This window comes from Caretta caretta, chromosome 14, assembly GCF_965140235.1.
Source record: "Caretta caretta isolate rCarCar2 chromosome 14, rCarCar1.hap1, whole genome shotgun sequence".
Classification (NCBI taxonomy): Eukaryota; Metazoa; Chordata; order Testudines; family Cheloniidae; genus Caretta; species Caretta caretta.
The window spans coordinates 17,600,691-17,606,690 of NC_134219.1; positions in this window are offsets into that span (position 1 = coordinate 17,600,691).

Here is a 6,000-nt window from a genome sequence, read left to right on the forward strand (position 1 = left end):
ATCCATCCCGAGCCCAGGTTTCAGAGTAGCAGCCATGCTCTTCAGCTTCTTCGACTGGGATCTTACAGCTGGCGGGAGAAAACTTCTTCACCCGCTCTGTCAGGGGGTACCTGGCTCCGTCCAGCCGGGCAGCTAGCATCTTGTTCTCCTCCTTTGCATTCTTTATTATCTGTAGAAGATCCAAGACCTGGACCAGAGAGTCCTCAGCCATCTGTAGAGTGTCCTGCACCACCCCGTACTGCTTCTGCAGCTCCTTACTCTTTTGCTGGATCTCCTCAAGGTTGTTCCGATTTAGGCTGTTCAAGTCCTCTGTCTGCCTGGTTTTATTCACAGCCTCATTGACAGCATCTCGGAGATCCATCAGCTCTAAGCTATATTGAGCCAGTAAGTCTTTGATGCTCTTAACCAGGTCTTGGTTGGATTCCCACTTGCTGTACAGCTTGCTCTTCATGCGAGGGAGCAATTTCTGAGCCTTCTCATGTTCATGTTCCGCCACCCCTTTCTGGCTGAGGAAATCCCGTTCCTTCATCTCCTTCAGCATCTTTTCCACCTCAGCCATCTTTTGCCAGAACTCCTCAGAGGAGGCCGTGCTGAATGCATCGGATGCAAGTGAGCTGTAGCTCACAAAAGCTTATGCTCAACTAAATTTGTTCATCTCTAAGGTGCCACAAGTCCTCCTCTTCTTTTTGTGAATACAGAGCCCAGACTCTCTGCAGATGAAATGAAAGAGCTGAAGCTGAGCACAGGCAGCAGGAGTAAAGCTCCAAGTACCAGATAATGACTGGCTGTCTGATTAGATGTTATACAAAGAGGGCCCAATTGGCAATTGAAACACAATTGCCGCCATCTACATTTGCAAATCTCTCCCAGTGGAGTGGGTAAGAGGAGGATGGTAGGGCAAAGCACTGCCAAAGCGATTCAGATTTGATTACACTTAAAAGGTGCCCACGGAGGGTGAATTCCAGTGTTGTGGGTGTGATGAAGGGGGCAGCAGAATCAATGTCTCTATTAATTTTCTCTAGAGACCGTATAAACAGACGGTATGTGGGAAAGAGCCGCAGAAAAGAGCCAAGAGAATAAAGATGAAGAATCTCTGGGGTTTGAGCTGTGTGGAGTGGCTAGGAAACTTAAGTTTGTATTCAGCAGAGTGAAGGATGTTAGGAGGTTGCAGTGTCCAGTGCAAGGGTAATTACTGTTGTGTTTATCTAGCTAATTGAGTATTAGGGCTCTGATTGAAAGGGGAGCTAGGAAGAGTGAAGCTGTGGGCAGCATGAGCTGCAGGTTCAGAATGCTCTACATCAGTGCTTCTCAAGCTATCTGATGTGGGGGACCGGCGGGTTGTTTTTTTTTTTTTTTTTCCGATGTGTGCGCAGACCGGCACCGGTCCGCAGACCACCCCTTTGAGTAGCACTGAGTAGAGCTCCCCTGGCTTCAAGAGGTCCTCTCCTGCAAGGAGTTAACGGACAGACACTCTCACTGTGTCTGGTGCCTGGAGAGGCCCATATCCCTCAGAAGTGCTCCCTCTACCACCAGCTAAAGCTGAGGTCTTGCAAGAACCAGGAGCTGAAATTAAAACTCCTCCTTATGGAGAAGGCACTTCAGGCTCCAGGGGACTCTGGTGCCAGTGCTGATCCTGGATCATCCCCAGAGCCTTCAACTTCAAAGGGAGTAGAGTAGCAGAAAAGCCTAGCAGATTCCCCCCATAAAGGCTCGAGGAAAAAGGGCTCCAAGCCCCTCAAGTGCTCACCTCACTGTGGTCAACTTAGTGAAGAGGGTCTGTTCCATCATTTTACTCTAAGAACAAATCCGCTATCGCTTCAATGCAGGAGACTCTGATCTGAGGGAGGGTCTAATCTGCTCTCTGACTCTTTCAACAGCTGTTTAATGAAAATGTTTAGGCAATGCCTCTTCCCTCCCTTTTAAAACCTCTTACCAAGCCCATAATGGTGGCCAGATTTGCCTTTCAAATTGCTGCGTCTTCCATAACAGGCCCCATCTTGTAAAGTGTCATTGGGACAACTTGGGCCAGATGCTCACGCGCTGTAAACTGGTTGGGAAGAATCCTCTCAGGTAACCTCAGACAGCCACATGAATGCTGTCAGCTTTAACCACCTCCAGGAGTGGGGTCAGGCAGCCTTGTCCGCTGGACACTAATGGAAAAGGACGTGAGGCAATTGCCGTATTACGGACCCATGGGCTTCCTGTGTATGGAAGCTTTCCCTGAAAGTTCCTAAATGCCTGAGGCTAGGGTAGGAAGGCTACTCTCATGGATGGAGCACTGGACTGGGACTCAAGAAACCTGGGTTGAAGTCCTGGCTTGGCCATAGTCTTCCTGGGTGACCTTGGACCAGTCACTTAATCCGTTCTGAGCCTCAGTTTCCTATTTACCTAAAATGGGACTAGTCCCTACTCCACAGGGGTGTTGCAAATGTAAACCCTAATGGGTGTGCTCAAATGGTGTGGTGAGGACCGTGTAAATACTTGAGTGGAAGCTTTGGAGAGGGTTAGGGGTTGAAGGAAGGTAGAGGGGTGGAACGGTTAGTGAGGCGTGATAGGAATCTGTCTGGACCGGCATTCAGTCATGGTGGCCTGACCAGGGACCTCCTGCACTCAGAGACCTGGATAGCTAAGGAATGAGGGGAAGGTGTCAGGTGGCACTTTGCACCTACAATCTCACAAATGGTCTCCAAACTTTCTGACTCTCTATGCTGAAGTCATGGCCTATGTCCGTGATACTACTCTGCTGTCGTGGACTCGCTGCGCACCATGGACCACTGATTGGCTAATGAACAGCAATGAGGCCAGCTTCGCTTGGTGCTACCCATTGCTGCCCACTTACAAGGAAGCAATGGTGCTGCTCGCCTTGGAGAGATGGGGACACTTTAGCCTGAAACCAGCAGAGAGGAAGCGGGGGTGGGGGTGGATCATCATGAGTGCTCACAGAGGTGTCTGAAAGCCGTCACTAGCAGAGGGGGTGACAAAGGCCTTGTAAGAGGGCAGGCAGGCGGGTTCCAGGAGTTGAGGGTGTTTGCCTCAGAGGTGGGATCAAACTTCTGTTTGGAGGCCCAGAGGGCACTTGCAGAGGGGGTGTGAGGCCCATTTAGAGGCTCTGAAGAGGATTGCAAGAGACATGACCCTGCTTGCAATCTAATGTATGTTTAACGTTTGCTTTTAAGCAGTATCTCTGAGCCATGGGGATGTGTCTCCCCTGGGCAGGGATGGATTGACAGTAGCTGGGGTGTGTGTGTGAATTCACCATGACGTAGGGAAGCCTTCCTCAGTCACTCTCCAGATTCAACACTGCATTAAGCGCCTCCAGGACAGCAGACAGGCTCGGTCCAGCCTGAGTGCTATTTGCTCTGGGCCTTGGGGTGAGGTGTTTTCCCCTCTTCTGCTAGGTCTGGCATCATGCCCAGAAGAGAGCATTTGCCATATCCCCAGCCCTTCCACCCATTCTCCATCAGGAAGCAGTGGCAATGGCCACATGACATTACTTCCCAGTCCCTGCTCCCTCTCCTCTGTCCTTCCCAGCTCACCCCACAGTTATAAACCATTTCTGCTTGTGTAAACAGTGACACGAGGGGCTGAGGCCTCTTGATTCTTAAATAAGTTACAGCAGGTGACGGCTGGTTCTAACTTAAGTGTCTCAGCGATTATTCCCATTCATGCTCTGTCTTCCATTCAGCTGTTGCTATGGAGACCCCTTTCTGACACAGCAGCTCTTCCCTTGGCTCTCTTTGAGAGGGAGCTTTGAAAAGCACAGCTGGGTCAGATCCTTTCTCTGTGCCTGTAAGGTCTTGTGCTCAAAGGTGCAATGAAAAGACCTATGCCTGTGTCAGTCCACATGGCTCTCTGCACTTCTCAGCTCCTTCTCTTCCAGCCTTTACTCTATTACAGAGATTCTGACAAGATGGCAGTGGCTCACAAAAGGAAAAAAAAAGCCATCTTGTTTTTAATCACGTCAGGACTGTCCTTCTGCATTCCCTCCAGTGCATCCAAAACAAATGATTAAATCTGAAAAGAGAATGGAGAGCTACTGTAGATGTGTTAGCACAGTGGAGAGCAGCTGGAAATATGCCTACTGACAGATGAAGACCCAAGGCCTGGCTGTGCCATTGCTGGAGTTTCATACAGATGTACCTGCATTTCCATGGAATTACTCCTGCCTTAGAAAAGTTAGGTAAGCCATCCATCTCAAAACACAATGGTGTAATCACCAAAGCAATTCAGTTACTGTATGGGTAGGAGTAAAAAACAAGGGTGATGTCATGGTAGGGGGTCTTACTACAGATCACCTAATCAGGAAGAAGAGGTGCATGAGTCTTTTTTTCAACTAACAACATCATCCAAAGCACAGGACTTGGTGGTGATGGGGACTTCAACTACCCAGACATCTGTAGGGAAAATAACACAGGAACGCTAACACAGGTTACCCAACACAGGTTACCCAACAAATTCTTGGAATGTGTTGGAGACAATCTTTTATTTCAGAAGGTGGAGACCGCTACTAGGGGAGAGGCTGTTCTAGATTTGATTTTGACAAATAGGGAGGAACTGGTTGAGAATTTGAAAGTGGAAGGCCACTTGGGTGAAAGTGATCATAAAATGAGAGAGTTTGTGAATTCTAAGGAATGGTAGGAGAGAAAACAGCACAGTAAAGATAATGGATTTCAAGAAGGCAGACTTTAGCAAACTCAGGGAATTTGGTAGGTAAGATCCCATGGGAAGGAAGTCTAAGAGGAAAAACAGTTTGAGAAAGCTGGAAGTTTTTTAAAGAGATGTTAAGGGCACAAAAGCAAACTCTCCCACTATGTAAAAAAGATAGTAAGTATGGCAAGAGACTACCCTGGCTTAACCAGGAGATCTTCAATGATCTAGAACTCAAAGAGTCAAACAAAAGGTGGAAACTAGATCAAATAACAAAAGATTAATATAAACGAACACAAGCATGTAGGACAAAATTAGAAAGGCCCAGGCACAAAATGAGATTAAAAGAGAGAGACATAAAGGGTAACAAGAAAACATTCTACAGATATATTAGAAACAAGAGAAAGACCAAGGACCGGATAGTCTCGTTACTCAATTGGGGGCGGGAGGGAGACAAGCTAAATGACTTTTTTGTTCCAATTTTCACTGAAAAGGTTAGTAGCCATTGGACGTCTAAAATACTGAACACTGGGGGGAAATTAGTTAGGATCTGAGGCTGAAATAGGGAAAGAACAAGATAAAAATTATTTACACAAATTTAGATGCCTTCAAGTCACCAGGCCCTGATGCAATACATTCTAGGAGACTCAGGAAGCTGACTGAGGAGATATCTGAGCCATTAGTGATTGACTTTGAAAAGTCATGGAAGATGGGAAAGATTCCAGAGGACTGGAAAAGGGAAAATACAGTGCCCATCTATAAAAAGGGGAATAAGGACAACCCAGGGAATTACAGACCAGACAGTACCCGGAAAGATAATGGAGCAAATAAGCAATAAATTTGCAAAAACCTAGATAATAAGAAGGTGATAAGTTACAGTTAGCATGGATTTACCAATCACAAACCATATCAAACCAATGTAATAGCTTTCTTTGACAGAGTAACAAGCCTTGTGGATAAGGGGGAAAGTGGTAATGTAGTATATATTTACTTTAGTAAGGGTTTTGATACTGTCTCGCATGACCTTCTCATAAACAAACAAGTGAAATACAACCTAGATGGAGCTACTATAAGGTGGGTGCATAACTGGTTGGAAAACCATTCCCAGAGATTCAAGCTGGCAGGGCATATTGACTGGGGTGCTGCAGGGATTGATCCTGGGTCCGGTTCTGTTCAATATCTTCATCAATGATTTAGATAATGGCATAGAGAGTACACTTACAAAGCTTGCAGATGAAACCAAACTGGGCAAGTGTTTTGGAGGATAGGATTAAAATTCAGAAATGGCATGAAGTAAATAGTATGAAATTCAATAATGCAAAGGACAAATGCAAAGTACTCCATTTAGGGAGG